The following is a 21,985-nucleotide window of genomic DNA, read 5'->3' as shown; positions in this document are numbered from 1 at the left end:
CCCTTCCCCCACCCCCCGCTCATGCCCCATGTGTCTTTCCCCCTCCCGCCCACCCCCGCTCTTGCCCCGTGTGTCTTTCCCCCTCCCGGCCACCCCCGCTCTTGCCCACCCCCGCTCTTGCCCCGTGTGTCTTTCCCCCTCCCGCCCACCCCTGCTCTTTCCCCCTCCCGCCCACCCCTGCTCTTGCCACGTGTCTCTTTCCCCCTCCTGCCCACCCCCGCTCTTGCCCCGTGTCTCTTTCCCCCTCCCGCCCACCCCCGCTCTTGCCCCGCGTGTTTCACCCTCCCGCCCACCCCCGCTCTTGCCCCGCGTGTCTTTCACCCTCCCGCCCACACCCGCTCTTGCACTGCGTGTCTTTCATCCTCCCGCCCACCCCCGCTCTTGCCACGCGTGTCTTTCACCCTCCCGCCTACCCCCGCTCTTGCCCCGCACCCCCGCTCTTGCCCCGTGTCTCTTTCCCCCTCCCGCCCACCCCCGCAATTGCCCCGTGTCTCTTTCCCCCTCCCGCCCACCCCCACTCTTGCCCCTTGTCTCTTTCCCCCTCCCGCCCACCCTCGCTCTTGCCCCGTGTCTCTTTCCCCCTCCCGCCCACCCCCGCTCTTGCCCCGTGTCTCTTTCCCCCTCCCGCCCACCCCCGCTCTTGCCCCGTGTCTCTTTCCCCCTCCCGCCCACCCCCGCTCTTGCCCCGTGTCTCTTTCTCCCTCCCGCCCACCCCCCGCTCTTGCCCCGCGTGTCTTTCATACTCCCGCCCACCCCCGCTCTTGCCCCGCACCCCTGCTCTTGCCCCGTGTCTTTCCCCCTCCCGCCCACCCCCGCACTTGCGCCGCGTGTGTTTCACCCTCCCGCCCACCCCCGCTCTTGCCCCCTCCCGCCCACCCCCGCTCTTGCCCTGTGTCTTTCCCCCTCCCGCCCACCCCCGCTCTTGCCCTGTGTCTCTTTCCCCCTCCCGCCCACCCCCGCTCTTGCCCCGTGTCTCTTTCACTCTTCCCCCTCCCGCCCACCCCCGCTCTTGCCCCTTGTGTCTTTCGACCTCCCGCCCACCCCCGCTCTTGCCCCTTGTGTCTTTCAAACTCCCTCCCGCCCACCCCCGCTCTTGCCCCTTGTGTCTTTCTATCTCCCGCCCACCCCCGCTCTTGCCCCTTGTGTCTTTCTCCCTCCCGCCCAACCCCGCTCTTGCCCCTTGTGTCTTTCTCCCTCCCACCCACCCCCCACCCCCTCTCACGCCCCGTGTGTCTCTCTCCCCTTCCCCCACCCCCCGCTCATGCCCCGTGTCTGTCTTCTGTTCCCCCCGCTCATGCCCCGTGTCTGTCTCCTGTTCCCCCACCCCCCGCTCATGCCCCGTGTCTATCTCCTGTTGCCCCCCACCCCTCCCGCTCATGCCCCGTGTCTGTCTCCTGTTCCCCCACCCGCTCATGCCCCGTGTCTATCTCCTGTTCCCCCCACACGCTCATGCCCGTGTCTCTCTCTTGTTGCCCCCCACCCCCCTGCTCATGCCCCGTGTCTTTTTCCTGTTCCTCCCACCCCCCGCTCATGCCCCGTGTCTGTCTCCTGTTGCCCCCCACCGCCCCGCTCATGCCCCGTGTCTGTTCTCCCCACCCCCCGCTCATGCCCCGTGTCTGTCTCCTGTTGCCCCCCACCCCCCGCTCATGCCCCGTGTCTGTCTCCTGTTGCCCCCCACCCCCCACTCATGCCCCGTGTCTGTCTCCTGTTGCCCCCCACCCCCCGCTCATGCCCCGTGTCTGTCTCCTGTTGCCCCCCACCCCCCGCTCCTGCCCCGTGTCTGTCTCCTGTTGCCCTCCACCCCCCGCTCCTGCCCCGTGTCTGTCTCTGTTGTTCCCCCCAACCCCCGCTCATGCCCTGTGTCTGTCTCCTATACCCCCCACCGCCCGCTCATGCCCTGTGTCTGTCTCCTGTTGCCCCCCGCTCATGCCCCGTGTCTGTCTCCGGTTCCCCCCACCCGCTCATGTCCCGTGTCTCTCTCCTGTTGCCCCCCACCCCCCGCTCATGCCCTGTGTCTGTCTCCTGTTGCCCCCCACCCCCCTCTCATGCCCCGTGTCTGTCTCCTGTTCTCCCTACCCCTGCTCATGCTCCTTGTCTGTCTCCTGTTCCCCCCACCCCCTGCTCTTGCCCCGTGTCTGTCTCCTGTTGCCCTCACCCCCCACTCATGCCCCGTGTCTGTCTCCTGTTGCCCCCCACCCCCCGCTCATGCCCCGTGTCTCTCCCGTGTCTCTCTCCTGTTGCCCCCCACCCCCCGCTCCTGCCCCGTGTCTGTCTCCTGTTGCCCCCCACCCCCTCGCTCATGCCCCGTGTCTGTCTCCTGTTCTCCGCACCCCCCGCTCATGCCCCGTGTCTGTCTCCTGTTCCTCCCACCCCCGCTCATGCCCTGTGTCTGTCTCCTGTTGCCCCCCACCCCACGCTCATGCCCCGTGTCTGTCTCCTGTTCTCCCCACCCCCGCTCATGCTCCGTGTCTGTCTCCTGTTCACCCACACGCTCATGCCCCGTGTCTGTCTCCTGTACCCCCCCACCCCCCTGCTCATGCCCTGTGTCTCTCTTCTGTTGCCCCCACCCCCTGCTCATGCCCCGTGTCTGTCTCCTGTACCCCCCCACCCAAGCTAAGTGTCTTCCCTTTTCCTCCAGCCCCCCGTTCACGCCATCGGCACACGGTGGCCATCGGAGGGCCGAGGAGTGGGATCTGCCGCCTGCACACGAACTCTGTGTGTCTTTCTCCCTCCTGCCCACCCCCCGCTCATGCCCCGCTCGTGCCCCGCTCGTCTCTCCCAACCGCCCACCCCCGCTCTTGCCCCGCGTGTCTCTCCCACCCCCTTGTGTCTCTACCACCCCCGTGTGTCTCTACCACCCCCGCTCATGTCCGTGTGTCTCTCCCCACCCGCCACCCACCCCCCGCTCATGTCCGTGTGTCTCTCCCCACCCGCCGCCCACCCCCCACTCATGTCCCGTGTGTCTCTCTCCCTCCCCCCACCCAGCTCATGTCCCGTGTGTCTCTCCCCCTCCCGCCCACCCCCGCTCATGCCCCATGTGTCTCTCTCTCCTTCCCCCCACCCCCCACTCATGCCCCTTGTGTCTCTCTCCCTCCCCCCCGCTCATGCCCCGCGTGTCTCTCCCCCTCCCGCCCACCCCCCGCTCATGCCCCGCGTGTCTCTCCCCTTCCCCCACCCCCCGCTCATGCCCCATGTGTCTCTCCCCTTCCCCCACCCCCCGCTCATGCCCCATGTGTCTTTCCCCCTCCCGCCCACCCCCGCTCTTGCCCCGTGTGTCTTTCCCCCTCCCGGCCACCCCCGCTCTTGCCCACCCCCGCTCTTGCCCCGTGTGTCTTTCCCCCTACCGCCCACCCCTGCTCTTTCCCCCTCCCGCCCACCCCTGCTCTTGCCACGTGTCTCTTTCCCCCTCCTGCCCACCCCCGCTCTTGCCCCGTGTCTCTTTCCCCCTCCCGCCCACCCCCGCTCTTGCCCCGCGTGTCTTTCACCCTCCCGCCCACACCCGCTCTTGCACCGCGTGTCTTTCATCCTCCCGCCCACCCCAGCTCTTGCCCCGCGTGTCTTTCACCCTCCCGCCCACCCCCGCTCTTGCCCCGCACCCCCGCGCTTGCCCCGTGTCTCTTTCCCCCTCCCGCCCACCCCCGCAATTGCCCCGTGTCTCTTTCCCCCTCCCGCCCACCCCCGCTCTTGCCCCTTGTCTCTTTCCCCCTCCCGCCCACCCTCGCTCTTGCCCCGTGTCTCTTTCCCCCTCCCGCCCACCCCCACTCTTGCCCCGTGTCTCTTTCCCCCTCCCGCCCACCCCCGCTCTTGCCCCGTGTCTCTTTCCCCATCCCGCCCACCCCCGCTCTTGCCCCGTGTCTCTTTCTCCCTCCCGCCCACCCCCCGCTCTTGCCCCGCGTGTCTTTCATACTCCCGCCCACCCCCGCTCTTGCCCCGCACCCCCGCTCTTGCCCCGTGTCTTTCCCCCTCCCGCCCACCCCCGCTCTTGCGCCGCGTGTGTTTCACCCTCCCGCCCACCCCTGCTCTTGCCCCCTCCCGCCCACCCCCGCTCTTGCCCCGTGTCTGTCTCCTGTTGCCCCCCGCTCATGCCCCGTGTCTGTCTCCGGTTCCCCCCACCCGCTCATGTCCCGTGTCTCTCTCCTGTTGCCCCCCACCCCCCGCTCCTGCCCCGTGTCTGTCTCCTGTTGCCCCCCACCCCCTCGCTCATGCCCCGTGTCTGTCTCCTGTTCTCCGCACCCCCCGCTCATGCCCCGTGTCTGTCTCCTGTTCCTCCCACCCCCGCTCATGCCCTGTGTCTGTCTCCTGTTGCCCCCCACCCCACGCTCATGCCCCGTGTCTGTCTCCTGTTCTCCCCACCCCCGCTCATGCTCCGTGTCTGTCTCCTGTTCACCCACACACTCATGCCCCGTGTCTGTCTCCTGTACCCCCCCACCCCCCTGCTCATGCCCTGTGTCTCTCTTCTGTTGCCCCCACCCCCTGCTCATGCCCCGTGTCTGTCTCCTGTACCCCCCCACCCCCCGCTCATGCCGCATGTCTCTCTCCTGTTGCCCCCCACTACCCCGCTCATGCCCCGTGTCTGTCTTCTGTACCCCCCACCCCCCGCTCATGCCCCGTGTCTGTTTCCTGTTGCCCCTCACCCCCCGCTCATGCCCCGTGTCTGTCTCCTGTTGCCCCCCACCACCGCTCATGCCCTGTGTCTGTCTCCTGTTGCCCCCCAACCCCCGCTCATGCCCCATGTCTGTCTCCTGTTGCCCCTCACCCCCCGCTCATGCCCCGTGTCTGTCTCCTGTTGCCCCCCACCCCCCGCTCATGCCCCGTGTCTCTCTCTTGTTGCCCCCCACCCCCCGCTCATGCCCCGTGTTTGTCTCCTGTTCTCCCCACCCCCTGCTCATGCCCATGTGTCTTTTTCCTGTTCCTCCCACCCCCCGCTCATGCCCCGTGTCTGTCTCCTGTTGCCCCCCCACCGCCCCGCTCATGCCCCGTGTCTGTTCTCCCCACCCCCCGCTCATGCCCGTGTCTGTTGTTCCCCCCACACCCCGCTCATGCCCCGTGTCTGTCTCCTGTTCCCCCCACCCCTCGCTCATGCCCCGTGTCTGTCTCCTGTTCCCCCCACCCCCCGCTCATGCCCCGTGTCTGTTTCCTGTTGCCCCTCACCCCCCGCTCATGCCCCGTGTCTGTCTCCTGTTGCCCCCCACCACCGCTCATGCCCTGTGTCTGTCTCCTGTTGCCCCCCAACCCCCGCTCATGCCCCATGTCTGTCTCCTGTTGCCCCTCACCCCCCGCTCATGCCCCGTGTCTGTCTCCTGTTGCCCCCCACCCCCTGCTCCTGCCCCGTGTCTGTCTCCTGTTGCCCTCCACCCCCCGCTCCTGCCCCGTGTCTGTCTCTGTTGTTCCCCCCATCCCCCGCTCATGCCCTTTGGCTGTCTCCTGTACCCCCCACCGCCCGCTCATGCCCCGTGTCTGTCTCCGGTTCCCCCCACCCGCTCATGTCCCGCTTCTCTCTCCTTTTGCCCCCCACCCCCGCTCATGCCCCGTGTCTGTCTCCTGTTGCCTCCCACCCCCCTCTCATGCCCTGTGTCTGTCTCCTGTTCTCCACACCCCCCGCTCATGCTCCGTGTCTGTCTCCTGTTCCCCCCACCCCCTGCTCATGCCCCGTGTCTGTCTCCTGTTGCCCTCACCCCCCGCTCATGCCCCGTGTCTGTCTCCTGTTGCCCCCCACCCCCCGCTCATTCCCCGTGTCTCTCTCCTGTTGCCCCCCACCCCCCGCTCATGCCCCGTGTCTGTCTCTTTTGTTCCCCCCACCCCCTGCTCATGCCCTGTGTCTGTCTCCTGTTCCCCCCACCCCCGCTCATGCCCCGTGTCTCTCCTGTTGCCCCCCACCCCCTGCTCATGCCCCGTATCTGTCTCCTGTACCCCCCACCCCCCGCTCATGCTCGTGTCTGTCTCCTGTACCCCCCCACCCCCCCGCTCATGCCCCATGTCTGTCTCCTGTTGCCCCCCCGCTCATGCCCCATGTCTGTCTCCTGTACCCCCCCACCCCCCCGCTCATGCCCTGTGTCTCTCTTCTGTTGCCCCCCACCCCCTGCTCATGCCCCGTGTCTGTCTCCTGTACCCCCCCACCCCCCGCTCATGCCCCATGTCTCTCCTGTTGCCCCCCACTACCCCGCTCATGCCCCGTGTCTGTCTTCTGTACCCCCCACCCCCGCTCATGCCCCGTGTCTGTCTCCTGTTCCCCCCACCCCCCGCTCATGCCCCATGTCTGTCTCCTCTTGCTCCCACCCATGCCCCATGTCTGTCTCCTGTACCCCCGACTCCGCGCTCATGCCCGAGTCTCTCTCCTGTTGCCCCCCACACCCCCGCTCATGCCCCGTGTCTGTTTCCTGTTGCCCCCCACCCCTCGCTCATGCCCTGTGTCTGTCTCCTGTTCTCCCCACCCCCAGCTCATGCCCCGTGTCTGTCTCCTGTTCCTCCCACCCCCGCTCATGCCCTGTGTCTGTCTCCTGTTGCCCCCCCACCCCCGCTCATGCCCCGTGTCTGTCTCCTGTTCTCCCCACCCCCCGCTCATGCTCCGTGTCTGTCTCCTGTTCCCTCCCACCCCCCGCTCATGCCCCGTGTCTGTCTCCTGTTGCCCCCCACCCCCTGTTCATGCCCGTGTCTGTCTCCTGTTGCCCCCCACCCCCCGCTCATGCCCTGTGTCTGTCTCCTGTTGCCCCCCAACCCCTGCTCATGCCCCGTGTCTGTCTCTGTTGTTCCCCCGTCCCCGCGCATGCCCCGTGTCTGTCTCCTGTTCCCCCCACCCCCCGCTCATGCCCCGTGTCTCTCTCCTGTTGCCCCCCACCCCCCGCTCATGCCCCGTGTCTGTCTCCTGTACCCCCCACCCCCCGCTCATGCCCCGTGTCTGTCTCCTGTTGCCCCCCCACTCATGCCCCGTGTCTGTCTCCTGTTCCCCCACCCACTCATGTCCCGTGTCTCTCTCCTGTTGCCCCCCGCTCATGCCCCGTGTCTGTCTCCTGTACCCCCCACCCCACGCTCATGCCCCGTGTCTCTTTCCTGTTGCCCCCGACCCCCCCGCTAATGCCCCGTGTCTGTCTTCTGTTCCCCCCACCCCCCGCTCATGCCCCGTGTCTGTCTCCTGTTCCCCCACCCCCTGCTCATGCCCCGTGTCTGTCTCCTGTTGCCCCCACCCATGCCCCGTGTCTGTCTCCTGCATTCCCCCACTCCACGCTCATGCCCCGTGTCTCTCTCCTGTTGCCCCCCACACCTCCCGCTCATGCCCCGTGTCTGTCTCCTGTTGCCCTCCACCCCCCGCTCATTCCCCGTGTCTGTCTCCTGTTCTCCCCACCCCCGCGCATGCCCCGTATCTGTCTCCTGTTCCCCCCATCCCCCGCTCATGCCCTGTGTCTGTCTCCTGTTCTCCCCACCCCCAGCTCATGCCCCGTGTCTGTCTCCTGTTCCTCCCACCCCCGCTCATGCCCTGTGTCTGTCTCCTGTTGCCCCCCACCCCCGCTCATGCCCCGTGTCTGTCTCCTGTTCTCCCCACCCCCCGCTCATGCTCCGTGTCTGTCTCCTGTTCCCTCCCACCCCCCGCTCATGCCCTGTGTCTGTCTCCTGTTGCCCCCCACCCCCTGTTCATGCCCGTGTCTGTCTCCTGTTGCCCCCCACCCCCCGCTCATGCCCCGTGTCTGTCTCCTGTTGCCCCCCACCCCCCGCTCATGCCCTGTGTCTGTCTCCTGTTGCCCCCCAATCCCTGCTCATGCCCCGTGTCTGTCTCTGTTGTTCCCCCGTCCCCGCGCATGCCCCGTGTCTGTCTCCTGTTCCCCCCACCCCCCGCTCATGCCCCGTGTCTCTCTCCTGTTGCCCCCCACCCCCTGCTCATGCCCCGTGTCTGTCTCCTGTACCCCCCACCCAAGCTAAGTGTCTTTCCTTTTCCTCCAGCCCCCCGTTCACGCCATCGGCACACGGTGGCCAGCGGAGGGCCGAGGAGTGGGATCTGCCGCCTGCAAACGAACTCTGTGTGTCTTTCTCCCTCCTGCCCACCCCCCGCTCATGCCCCGCTCGTGCCCCGCTCGTCTCTCCCAACCGCCCACCCCCGCTCTTGCCCCGCGTGTCTCTCCCACCCCCTTGTGTCTCTACCATCCCCGTGTGTCTCTACCACCCCCGCTCATGTCCGTGTGTCTCTCCCCACCCGCCGCCCACCCCCCGCTCATGTCCGTGTGTCTCTCCCCACCCGCCGCCCACCCTCCACTCATGTCCCGTGTGTCTCTCTCCCTCCCCCCACCCCGCTCATGTCCCGTGTGTCTCTCCCCCTCCCGCCCACCCCCGCTCATGCCCCATGTGTCTCTCTCTCCTTCCCCCCACCCCCATCTCATGCCCCGTGTGTCTCTCTCCCTCCCCCCCGCTCATGCCCCGCGTGTCTCTCCCCCTCCCGCCCACCCCCCGCTCATGCCCCGCGTGTCTCTCCCCTTCCCCCACCCCCCGCTCATGCCCCATGTGTCTCTCCCCTTCCCCCACCCCCCGCTCATGCCCCATGTGTCTTTCCCCCTCCCGCCCACCCCCGCTCTTGCCCCGTGTGTCTTTCCCCCTCCCGGCCACCCCCGCTCTTGCCCACCCCCGCTCTTGCCCCGTGTGTCTTTCCCCCTCCCGCCCACCCCTGCTCTTTCCCCTTCCCGCCCACCCCTGCTCTTGCCACGTGTCTCTTTCCCCCTCCCGCCCACCCCTGCTCTTGCCCCGCGTGTTTCACCCTCCCGCCCACCCCCGCTCTTGCCCCGCGTGTCTTTCACCCTCCCGCCCACACCCGCTCTTGCACCGCGTGTCTTTCATCCTCCCGCCCACCCCCACTCTTGCCCCGCGTGTCTTTCACCCTCCCGCCCACCCCCGCTCTTGCCCCGCACCCCCGCGCTTGCCCCGTGTCTCTTTCCCCCTCCCGCCCACCCCCGCAATTGCCCAGTGTCTCTTTCCCCCTCCCGCCCACCCCCGCTCTTGCCCCTTGTCTCTTTCCCCCTCCCGCCCACCCTCGCTCTTGCCCCGTGTCTCTTTCCCCCTCCCGCCCACCCCCGCTCTTGCCCCGTGTCTCTTTCCCCCTCCGCCCACCCCCGCTCTTGCCCCGTGTCTCTTTCCCCATCCCGCCCACCCCCGCTCTTGCCCCGTGTCTCTTTCTCCCTCCCGCCCACCCCCCGCTCTTGCCCCGCGTGTCTTTCATACTCCCGCCCACCCCCGCTCTTGCCCCGCACCCCCGCTCTTGCCCCGTGTCTTTCCCCCTCCCGCCCACCCCCGCACTTGCGCCGCGTGTGTTTCACCCTCCCGCCCACCCCTGCTCTTGCCCCCTCCCGCCCACCCCCGCTCTTGCCCCGTGTCTTTCCCCCTCCCTCCCACCCCCGCTCTTTCCCCCTCCCTCCCACCCCCGCTCTTGCCCCGTGTCTCTTTCCCCCTCCCGCCCACCCCCGCTCTTGCCCCGTGTCTCTTTCACTCTTCCCCCTCCCGCCCACCCCCGCTCTTGCCCCTTGTGTCTTTCGACCTCCCGCCCACCCCCGCTCTTGCCCCTTGTGTCTTTCTCCCTCCCTCCCGCCCACCCCCGCTCTTGCCCCTTGTGTCTTTCTATCTCCCGCCCACCCCCGCTCTTGCCCCTTGTGTCTTTCTCCCTCCCGCCCAACCCCGCTCTTGCCCCTTGTGTCTTTCTCCCTCCCACCCACCCCCCACCCCCGCTCACGCCCCGTGTGTCTCTCTCCCCTTCCCCCACCCCCGCTCATGCCCCGTGTCTGTCTTCTGTTCCCCCCGCTCATGCCCCGTGTCTGTCTCCTGTTCCCCCACCCACCGCTGATGCCCCGTGTCTATCTCCTGTTGCCCCCCACCCCTCCCGCTCATGCCCCGTGTCTGTCTCCTGTTCCCCCACCCGCTCATGCCCCGTGTCTGTCTCCTGTTCCCCCCACACGCTCATGCCCGTGTCTCTCTCTTGTTGCCCCCCACCCCCCTGCTCATGCCCCGTGTCTTTTTCCTGTTCCTCCCACCCCCCGCTCATGCCCCAAGTCTGTCTCCTGTTGCCCCCCACCGCCCCGCTCATGCCCCGTGTCTGTTCTCCCCACCCCCCGCTCATGCCCCGTGTCTGTCTCCTGTTCCCCCCACCCCTCGCTCATGCCCTGTGTCTGTCTCCTGTTCCCCCACCCCCGCTCATGCCCCGTGTCTGTCTCCTGTTGCCCCCCACCCCCCGCTCATGCCCCGTGTCTGTCTCCTGTTGCCCCCCACTCATGCCCCGTGTCTGTCTCCTGTTGCCCCCCACCCCCCGCTCATGCCCCGTGTCTGTCTCCTGTTGCCCTCCACCCCCCGCTCCTGCCCCGTGTCTGTCTCCTGTTGCCCTCCACCCCCCGCTCCTGCCCCGTGTCTGTCTCTGTTGTTCCCCCCAACCCCCGCTCATGCCCTGTGTCTGTCTCCTATACCTCCCACCGCCCGCTCATGCCCTGTGTCTGTCTCCTGTTGCCCCCCGCTCATGCCCCGTGTCTGTCTCCGGTTCCCCCCACCCGCTCATGTCCCGTGTCTCTCTCCTGTTGCCCCCCACCCCCCGCTCATGCCCCGTGTCTGTCTCCTGTTGCCCCCCACCCCCCTCTCATGCCCCGTGTCTGTCTCCTGTTCTCCCTACCCCTGCTCATGCTCCATGTCTGTCTCCTGTTCCCCCCACCCCCTGCTCATGCCCCGTGTCTGTCTCCTGTTGCCCTCACCCCCCACTCATGCCCCGTGTCTGTCTCCTGTTGCCCCCCACCCCCCGCTGATGCCCCGTGTCTCTCCCGTGTCTCTCTCCTGTTGCCCCCCACCCCCCGCTCCTGCCCCGTGTCTGTCTCCTGTTGCCCCCCACCCCCTCGCTCATGCCCCGTGTCTGTCTCCTGTTCTCCGCACCCCCCGCTCATGCCCCGTGTCTGTCTCCTGTTCCTCCCACCCCCGCTCATGCCCTGTGTCTGTCTCCTGTTGCCCCCCACCCCACGCTCATGCCCCGTGTCTGTCTCCTGTTCTCCCCACCCCCGCTCATGCTCCGTGTCTGTCTCCTGTTCACCCACACGCTCATGCCCCGTGTCTGTCTCCTGTACCCCCCCACCACCCCCCTGCTCATGCCCTGTGTCTCTCTTCTGTTGCCCCCACCCCCTGCTCATGCCCCGTGTCTGTCTCCTGTACCCCCCCACCCCCCGCTCATGCCCCATGTCTCTCTCCTGTTGCCCCCCACTACCCCGCTCATGCCCCGTGTCTGTCTTCTGTACCCCCCACCCCCCGCTCATGCCCCGTGTCTCTCTCTTGTTGCCCCCCACCCCCCGCTCATGCCCCGTGTTTGTCTCCTGTTCTCCCCACCCCCTGCTCATGCCCATGTGTCTTTTTCCTGTTCCTCCCACCCCCCGCTCATGCCCCGTGTCTGTCTCCTGTTGCCCCCCCACCGCCCCGCTCATGCCCCGTGTCTGTTCTCCCCACCCCCCGCTCATGCCCGTGTCTGTTGTTCCCCCCACACCCCGCTCATGCCCCGTGTCTGTCTCCTGTTCCCCCCACCCCTCGCTCATGCCCCGTGTCTGTCTCCTGTTCCCCCCACCCACCGCTCATGCCCCGTGTCTGTTTCCTGTTGCCCCTCACCCCCCGCTCATGCCCCGTGTCTGTCTCCTGTTGCCCCCCACCACCGCTCATGCCCTGTGTCTGTCTCCTGTTGCCCCCCAACCCCCGCTCATGCCCCATGTCTGTCTCCTGTTGCCCCTGACCCCCTGCTCCTGCCCCGTGTCTGTCTCCTGTTGCCCTCCACCCCCCGCTCCTGCCCCGTGTCTGTCTCTGTTGTTCCCCCCATCCCCCGCTCATGCCCTTTGGCTGTCTCCTGTACCCCCCACCGCCCGCTCATGCCCCGTGTCTGTCTCCGGTTCCCCCCACCCGCTCATGTCCCGTTTCTCTCTCCTTTTGCCCCCCACCCCCGCTCATGCCCCGTGTCTGTCTCCTGTTGCCTCCCACCCCCCTCTCATGCCCTGTGTCTGTCTCCTGTTCTCCCCACCCCCCGCTCATGCTCCGTGTCTGTCTCCTGTTCCCCCCACCCCCTGCTCATGCCCCGTGTCTGTCTCCTGTTGCCCTCACCCCCCGCTCATGCCCCGTGTCTGTCTCCTGTTGCCCCCCACCCCCCGCTCATTCCCCGTGTCTCTCTCCTGTTGCCCCCACCCCCCGCTCATGCCCCGTGTCTGTCTCTTTTGTTCCCCCCACCCCCTGCTCATGCCCTGTGTCTGTCTCCTGTTCCCCCCACCCCCCGCTCATGCCCCGTGTCTCTCCTGTTGCCCCCCACCCCCTGCTCATGCCCCGTATCTGTCTCCTGTACCCCCCACCCCCCGCTCATGCTCGTGTCTGTCTCCTGTACCCCCCCACCCCCCGCTCATGCCCCATGTCTGTCTCCTGTTGCCCCCCCGCTCATGCCCCATGTCTGTCTCCTGTACCCCCCCACCCCCCGCTCATGCCCCATGTCTCTCCTGTTGCCCCCCACTACCCCGCTCATGCCCCGTGTCTGTCTTCTGTACCCCCCACCCCCGCTCATGCCCCGTGTCTGTCTCCTGTTCCCCCCACCCCCGCTCATGCCCCATGTCTGTCTCCTCTTGCTCCCACCCATGCCCCATGTCTGTCTCCTGTACCCCCGACTCCGCGCTCATGCCTGAGTCTCTCTCCTGTTGCCCCCCACACCCCCGCTCATGCCCCGTGTCTGTTTCCTGTTGCCCCCCACCCCTCGCTCATGCCCTGTGTCTGTCTCCTGTTCTCCCCACCCCCAGCTCATGCCCCGTGTCTGTCTCCTGTTCCTCCCACCCCCGCTCATGCCCTGTGTCTGTCTCCTGTTGCCCCCCCACCCCCGCTCATGCCCCGTGTCTGTCTCCTGTTCTCCCCACCCCCGCTCATGCTCCGTGTCTGTCTCCTGTTCCCTCCCACCCCCCGCTCATGCCCCGTGTCTGTCTCCTGTTGCCCCCCACCCCCTGTTCATGCCCGTGTCTGTCTCCTGTTGCCCCCCACCCCCCGCTCATGCCCTGTGTCTGTCTCCTGTTGCCCCCCAACCCCTGCTCATGCCCCGTGTCTGTCTCTGTTGTTCCCCCGTCCCCGCGCATGCCCCGTGTCTGTCTCCTGTTCCCCCCACCCCCCGCTCATGCCCCGTCTCTCTCTCCTGTTGCCCCCCACCCCCCGCTCATGCCCCGTGTCTGTCTCCTGTACCCCCCACCCCCCGCTCATGCCCCGTGTCTGTCTCCTGTTGCCCCCCCACTCATGCCCCGTGTCTGTCTCCTGTTCCCCCACCCACTCATGTCCCGTGTCTCTCTCCTGTTGCCCCCCGCTCATGCCCCATGTCTGTCTCCTGTACCCCCCACCCCACGCTCATGCCCCGTGTCTCTTTCCTGTTGCCCCCGATCCCCCCGCTAATGCCCCGTGTCTGTCTTCTGTTCCCCCCACCCCCCGCTCATGCCCCGTGTCTGTCTCCTGTTCCCCCACCCCCTGCTCATGCCCCGTGTCTGTCTCCTGTTGCCCCCACCCATGCCCCGTGTCTGTCTCCTGCATTCCCCCACTCCACGCTCATGCCCCGTGTCTCTCTCCTGTTGCCCCCCACACCTCCCGCTCATGCCCCGTGTCTGTCTCCTGTTGCCCTCCACCCCCCGCTCATTCCCCGTGTCTGTCTCCTGTTCTCCCCACCCCCGCGCATGCCCCGTATCTGTCTCCTGTTCCCCCCATCCCCCGCTCATGCCCTGTGTCTGTCTCCTGTTCTCCCCACCCCCAGCTCATGCCCCGTGTCTGTCTCCTGTTCCTCCCACCCCCGCTCATGCCTTGTGTCTGTCTCCTGTTGCCCCCCACCCCCGCTCATGCCCCGTGTCTGTCTCCTGTTCTCCCCACCCCCCGCTCATGCTCCGTGTCTGTCTCCTGTTCCCTCCCACCCCCCGCTCATGCCCTGTGTCTGTCTCCTGTTGCCCCCCACCCCCTGTTCATGCCCGTGTCTGTCTCCTGTTGCCCCCCACCCCCCGCTCATGCCCCGTGTCTGTCTCCTGTTGCCCCCCACCCCCTGCTCATGCCCTGTGTCTGTCTCCTGTTGCCCCCCAATCCCTGCTCATGCCCCGTGTCTGTCTCTGTTGTTCCCCCGTCCCCGCGCATGCCCCGTGTCTGTCTCCTGTTCCCCCACCCCCCGCTCATGCCCCGTGTCTCTCTCCTGTTGCCCCCCACCCCCTGCTCATGCCCCGTGTCTGTCTCATGTACCCCCCACCCCCCGCTCATGCCCCGTGTCTGTCTCCTGTTGCCCCCCCACTCATGCCCCGTGTCTGTCTCCTGTTCCCCCACCCACTCATGTCCCGTGTCTCTCTCCTGTTGCCCCCCGCTCATGCACCGTGTCTGTGTCCTGTACCCCCCACCCCACGCTCATGCCCCGTGTCTCTTTCCTGTTGCCCCCGATTCCCCCGCTCATGCCCCGTGTCTGTCTTCTGTTCCCCCCACCCCCCGCTCATGCCCCGTGTCTGTCTCCTGTTCCCCCACCCCCTGCTCATGCCCCGTGTCTGTCTCCTGTTGCCCCCACCCATGCCCCGTGTCTGTCTCCTGCATTCCCCCACTCCACGCTCATGCCCCGTGTCTCTCTCCTGTTGCCCCCCACACCCCCCGCTCATGCCCCGTGTCTGTCTCCTGTTGCCCCCCAGCCCCCGCTCATTCCCTGTGTCTGTCTCCTGTTCTCCCCACCCCCGCTCATGCCCCGTATCTGTCTCCTGTTCCCCCCCATCCCCCGCTCATGCCCCGTGTCTGTCTCCTGTTCTCCCCACCACCCGCTCATGCCCCGTGTCTCTCTCCTGTTGACCCCACCTCCTGCTCATGCCCCGTGTCTGTCTCCAGTTGCCCCCCACCCCCCGCTCATGCCCCGTGTCTCCCTCGTGTACCCCCCACCCCCCGCTCATGCCCCGTGTTTCCCTCGTGTTACCCCCCGCCCCGCTCATGCTCCGTGTCTCCCTCGTGTTCCCCCACCCCCTGCTCATGCCCCTTGTCTCTCTCCTTTCCTCCCCACCCCCGCTCATGTCCCGTATGTGCCCTGTACCCCCCCGCTCATGCCCTGTGTCTCCCTCGTGTTCCTCCCCACCCCCTGCTCATACCCCGTGTCTCCCTCATGTTCCTCCCCACCCGCTGCTCATGCCCCGTGTCTCTCTCGTGTTCCCCCCACCACCGCTCATGCCCTGTGTTTCCTTCCTTTTCCCCCCCACCCCCTGGTCATGCCCCGTTTGTACCCTGTTGCCTCTCATGCCCATGTGTCTCCCCTGTGCCCCCCCAACCCCGCTCATGCGCCGTTGTGTTCTTTATACACCCCGCCTTCCCTTTCCATGGTGGCCATCTTGGTAAAAGATTTTCCTTCCTACACCGAGACGCCGCAGGCGTCCCGGCGTAGGAAGGAAAATCTTTTTGTTTTTTTTACCACCCGGCATTCCCACTTTGAGGACATAAGATGTTAGTGGTCTTCATCTATTGAAAAGGATGTTATGGTCACTTTGTACTAATAAAAACCTTTAAAATTTAGTTAAAAAAAAATGTTATAGGGACGTTATGGTTAAGTTGCGCTACTAAAAACCTATGAAATTCAGTGAAAAAACTTTGCTAAAGGGACGTTATGGTAAAGTTGCGCTACTAAAAACCTATGAAATTCAGTGAAAAAACGTTGTCAAAGGAACGTTATGGTTCCAAGTAAAACCGAAAAACCCTTGAAATTCACCAGTTATGGTAAGCTAAGGAACCATAACTCACGCCACCACCGTGCACTGCTAAGACTAACACCCAGGACATCAAAGATGACATCACAAATGTCATTGATGACATCACTGATGACATCACATGTCTGGCTCACTCTTTTTTCTTTTGCTGACATATCTAGGCCACATGGTTTTCTTCAGTAACAGTCAGAAACTAAACATTTTATTTTATTTGTAGACGTATCCTTCAAGTAGGTTCTTACAGTAATTCTGTTAGAGTCCAGTCACATCATATGAAACATATACATACGGGAAGACACAAGCTTGAAAGACAGCAATCCTTTTTGTGCATAAAGATAATCAATAGACTTATGAGCACTTTCTGATAGTTCTGTTGTTTTTTTTTTATGGCTGTACTTTCCCTGTGGGTCCAATCACATCAAGTGATACATATACATAGGGTGAATAGCAGCTTTGAAACAGAGCAATCATTTATTTGCATGAAAATAATCAGTTAAGTTATGAATTGTTTCTGCTACTACTTGTGCTTTTTTGCTAACTTCACTTTCCCTGTATATACCCATATTGGCATGTTTTCTTGTGTCTTTGTGTTTTGTCTATAGTAATGTTTTATTAGCTACGTATTACATATTTCACAGTACACAAAAATCTATTAAGAAAACAATTATCATTTCATTATTCAACATATTAACATTACGAATATTATATCTTCATCTTGTACACTGCACACCATGTTATGTTTCTGTATCAGTAGCTTAGTATACTAGATAGAACCCCATAATAGAATGCTATTTATATCAATTCATCGTTCAATGCACTAATTAGGGTATGATATTTATTGCAATGATCCTTGACACTTGTTTCGCAACATTATAATAAGAATCACTTGTACACATATTTCATGAAAAGTACATACACATGTGATGTCATCAGTGATGTCATCAATGGCATTTGTGATGTCATCTTTGATGTCCTGGGTGTTAGTCTTAGCAGTGCACGGTGGTGGCGCGAGTTATGGTTGCTTAGCTTACCATAACTGGCGAATTTCAAGTGTTTTTCGGTTTTACTTGGAACCATAACGTTCCTTTGACAAAGTTTTTTCACTGAATTTCATAGGTTTTTAGTAGCGCAACTTTACCATAACGTCCCTTTAACAAAGTTTTTTCACTGAATATATATATATATATATATATATATACATATATATATATATATATATATATATATATATTCCATGCATGTGATCCATGCATGGTTTGGAGTTATCCCATGCAGTAGTTATTTAAATATTTGACAGAGAAGGGGGGTGCCCCCCCTCTCAAAAATAGATAGCTATATCTTGGGGATTTACCCGAAACTAGGTTTTTTTAGAAAGTAAACGACCACCATCTTCTTTTTCTCTCGATGCGAGAGATATCTGCGTCTATAGTCGAGGATACCGGTAAATGAAACGCAAGTAAAAAGCTATTTGCAGGTCCAAAAATATGCAAATTCCATCAGGCTAGAGGTGGGGTGTGGGTGGCTATAGGGCACCAACTGAAATTTGGGATTTGTAGGGGGTCTAGGGACTGAGTTTTTGACACAAAGCTTTATGTAGCCTCGGCTACAGCCTCATATAGACAACATCTCTAAGCAAACTGGGCCACAGAAACAGCGTGCCTGCAGCTTTATATTTTGGGGTATCATTGTTTTATTTCTTTTTTAAAGTAATTTTTTGGGTATAGTGATATTAGGGGTAACAAATCAATGCCCATGGCCAAAGGCCATGGCCATTGACAAGGTAGGTATTGGGGAGTCTTATCGATTTTGGCTGTGTGTTTTCAGATTTTCATACATGTGAAGTTTTAAAAAAATAAATCAAAAAGGATCCACTGTACTTTAGAAGCCACATACACTGTATTTTAGTCGGTGTATTCTCACTAATGCTATTATATCTTGTCCCTAGTAAATGTTTCTCTACCCAGTTTACTGTCATGTATTATTCTCTGCTTTCTTTATCTTCAGCTACCTTACATAACTACATGAGCAGTGTTGTACCATATTGATCTTTTACGTTCCATATTGTATTATAAACCCTGAAGTGAGCCCCCCTTTAACTAACAATTTGTAACCTATTTTATAATAGAAGTCAATGAACTGTAGCTGTGGATACAATACAAAAATGTTTTTGGTTATTATTTTATTGTATTGGTGTATTTAAATGTGATAATTAGTCCCTTTTTTTGGGGTACACTGATTGTAGTATTTTAGTACATTTGGAGTACTGTTTTGATGTTCTCAAGGAACACCGCATTTCCTTCATCGGTTAGGTGTACTCTATCATGTCTATAGAAATTGGCCATGTAGAACTGTGTGTTGTTGTTTGAAATCCATAATTGGTTGTGGTATTTCATGAATTCTGAAACTACCTTACTAACATTTCTCAGTGATTTCTAAATTTTACTATTAAATCTGGCGGTCAATCTCTATTTTTGCTTCTGAGTCAAATCGGAAAAGATAAAGATGGTGTGAGGAAATAGTTCCATTACTTTTTCCATGCCTTGTTTGATCATTAATGTAAGGGAGACACCTCGTACATTCCCCAAATCTTTGCCTCCAAAATCAATTAACATGACATCTGGCTGACCTGTACTTCTCAGGCTTAACGATTTTGGAAAAACATGGAACCAACACATTCCCTGAAATCCAAACCATGTCATTGTAAAATCTCTCAAACCTAGGTCCATGTCAATATTTATTTTCTCACAAAAGGCATTAACTAATACAGCCCACTGTCTCTGATCAGCCACAGAGTTTTCAAACCAGCCAGGAAAATGTTTTCTGTTTCCAGGAAATATGATTCCTAATTTGAATTTCTAGTAGTTTGTCTTAGCAGAGTATCTATGATGTGTGTTTTCAAGACTGTAATTGGTTGATGGTACTGATGTAATTATCTGCGGCTATCCAGCAGCCACTGGGTGCGCATGGTTGCTACCCGTGGGTAGATGTGTCACCCTGTGCAGCTGCGGCAATACCGTGGCAAATGGCACATTGTTTGTTTGTGGACGTGTGATAGCCATGGCTATCCAACATTTTGAGTGGAGTAGCATCTTAGATGCATTCAGTGTGTTGGGGGAATGGGAGAGACCATGGGAGTGGAGGAGGGCCATGGGGAGTAGAGTGGGGCTGGTGGGCATGTTAGAGGCACTTGTTTGGAGTTTGCGCTAGCGGAAATACATATTTGTATTCATAATATTTTTAGAATAGCCACGACTAACAGCAAACAGCCATGAAGGGCTTTTCTATAACTGCGTCTATTGAAAATCACATGCTTAGTCGTGTCATTGCTTTTTGTCACTTTATTGGTTGCACGCGTAGGTGCGGTTATATTTAAAGCCTCATCTATAAACTATAAATTGTCTGTGCAATAATCATATTATTATGTGGATGATACAGTAGAGAATTCTATTTGTGTAAGTTATTTTATCTGCTTCATTTGAAGGTTTGATGGCCAATTTAGTTTGGTTTTGGAATTGTAGAAAAATGTACATGTAGCCACGGATACAAAGCAAGTCAAATAGTCGAAGCTATGAAAGAGGCTGGGTGGTGTGAGAAACCAAAGGGTGTCTCATCTGCTGGTCCTGCTGGTCCCCAGGGATCTCGATCGCAGGGGTCCAGGGCATGGCCATCGAATTTGGATCCAGACCCTGGGGGTGGACTAGTGCGGGAGGATAAATTGGATGAGTGGTCTTCAGTGAGTGGGGGTGAGACAACCGATGTTGAGACACTGCATTCCCCCATTTCTCATACCCATCACCCCTTCTATTTCATAGGATACTCCGATGTCCCACCCCCACCCCTTTTCTACACAAACACTGGGCCAAGGAAGAGGGTGACTGAAAGTAACAAGGCTAACCGTTGCACATCCCATTGGACATATCCCGCTAATCGGGTCAGGCAAAGTCAGGCACTTGACTTGAAGCACGTACATCTGATACCCATTAACTCTCCCCACACGGATAAAAGACGGAACACAAAGACACACTCTGAGCAAGGAGGAACAGGAGAAGCAGCAGAATTTCTGGGGCAAGGCCGAACCTACTGGAGCAAAGTGACTGATCGAGGGACGAGAACCAAGGGTAAAGGAACCCAGGAGTTCCCTGCAGGAGGTTATTGCTGCCAAAGAATTGTAAGAGATATGTGGAGAAGGCCAAATTCCAGACAAGAAGACTGCATTGTGTTTCAAAAGCACCTGCAACCCTCTCAGGTGAGTGACAGAGTTGGAGAGGTGAGGCCAAGTCTGTGGTATTAACCTTGACTTATGAATTAAAGACAAAACACACAAAAGGAATGCACACGAGGGACATGAAAGACCAGTGTGTGTTAAGGGAAGATTGAAGTTCCCAAAGTATATTGCACAATTGAATGCTGCAAGCATGTGGATTAGACGCAAGGAAAGGCAGACATGTGGTGAACTTTAAAATAACGGATAACTGTGAAGCCAGTGATACAGAGCAGCTGAGTGGCCCGCAAAAAGGATGTAGCCCACTTGTAAGTCTCCATGAAAGGTGACATGTTTTATTATTAAGCAATGAAGTGAATTAACTTTAAAGAGCACAATGATCAAGATTGACCCTGGCAAAAGGATAAGTAAAGAATGAATATAGAACTCTTGTGCTCATGAGACTGAACAAGAGTGGGAGTAGAATGGAAAGTTAAAGTAGTCCTGTGGATGTCTATAGTAAAAGCCTCGCACATTCGAAAGTGTTCGACATCAGAACAAACGTCTGAGCCCAGCTGAGGGAGACCGGAAGTGAGTGTGCTAAATTAGGGGCAGGGAACCCCTAACAATGGTGAATAAAGCTTGGGGAAGGGAAACTCTACAAGTGCTGTGAGTGATGGGCCTGAGCCCGACTGAGGAAGGCCTATGTGAACTTTTGCTTTACAAGGTCCAAGCCGGATAGGGGGAGACCTATGTGAACTTTTGCTGTAAGAGGTCTGAGCCCGACTGAGGTAGATCTGTGTGAACCCTTTTTGTCGAACTGTTAACCTTTTGTTGAATTGTGAAAATAACTTTTGGAATGTTGGAGAAGTGACTTTAATGTGGAATGCCAGGCGGGCCTCGATCCACGTTTTGAACTGCTTTGTTTTGAGAACCTGAACCAGAGTGAGTCTGTCTATGGGGACCGCATTACTCCTTGCTTTCCAACATGGCGAGGAGAGCTAACTCAGCCACTTTGATTCTTTATATTAGAACACTGATTTTCCTTTCCATACATATCCCTCTTTACACAATGTTTGTATAAGGTATAGGGCAGGCCGTAGGTTTTTTTAGGTTTTGTTAGTATAGGCCATTTTGATTTGACAGAGACTGACTAGGACTTTGTTTTCTTTATTATTTGATGGTATAAATTACTCCCATTTTAGCTATAGGGCAAAGTAGGAGTTATTCCAAACCTCGATAATTAAATAAAGGTTTTACAAATTGTATGTTTTGTGTCAGTGTCATACTTGTGATACCATGCCTCCCTTACACTGGGAAAACATTGATATCTGTGAGTTTCATTGTTTGTTATTGGTTGTTGTTACTGTTCTATTTGTGTAGCTCTTTGTGAATGGTTGTAGTGAAAATGTGTCATCCATTTGAGTAGTTTTATTGGTATATAGTGCTTGCTTTTTGGTTTTCATTTTGGAAAATATTAAAGCCACAATGTTCTGCAGTTTTATCCATTTGATTACAGAACTCTCACTATGTACATGTCAGGAGTGAGGCTGACTGATGATACAGCCCACAGTAGTGGCTGTGTAGTTATGGTTAAGTTGCTAATCCCATAGGAAGAGCACTTTTTGGACGGCTTTTAACTTTGCTCCCTCTGGACGAATCCTCACCAAACTTTGCAAAAACAGTATATGGCCAACTCTGAATTTTGGTGAGGTTTGGTCCAGGGGGGGCACAGTTATAGGTAGGGGCCGAAGACCGTAGGCCGTAGGCCATGCACCCAATACTCTAGGCTCTGGCCACAACCACCGCAGCATAACACACCCATAGAATCAAACACCCATCAAATATCCATATCCACAACCCAAAAGTTTGTGTACTGTTTCATTTGTATGTGAAGATTTGGCTAGGTTATGCAGTTAAGATTGTAGAGTTTGTAACAAGGACTGCATCATAAGATACCCTTGAAAGTAAACATTTTGGATTTTGGTGTATGGTTAGATGTTTGCTTGAATGGGTGTGTTATGCAGCGGTGTTTGTGAGTCTATTTATTTTATACTTACTGGTTCAGTTTTTTGTGGTTGTATGC

This window comes from Ambystoma mexicanum, chromosome 7p (genome assembly GCF_040938575.1).
Source record: "Ambystoma mexicanum isolate Mex_15411 chromosome 7p, UKY_AmexF1_1, whole genome shotgun sequence".
In the NCBI taxonomy this organism is placed as follows: Eukaryota; Metazoa; Chordata; class Amphibia; order Caudata; family Ambystomatidae; genus Ambystoma; species Ambystoma mexicanum.
This window is presented reverse-complemented; position numbering follows the sequence as displayed.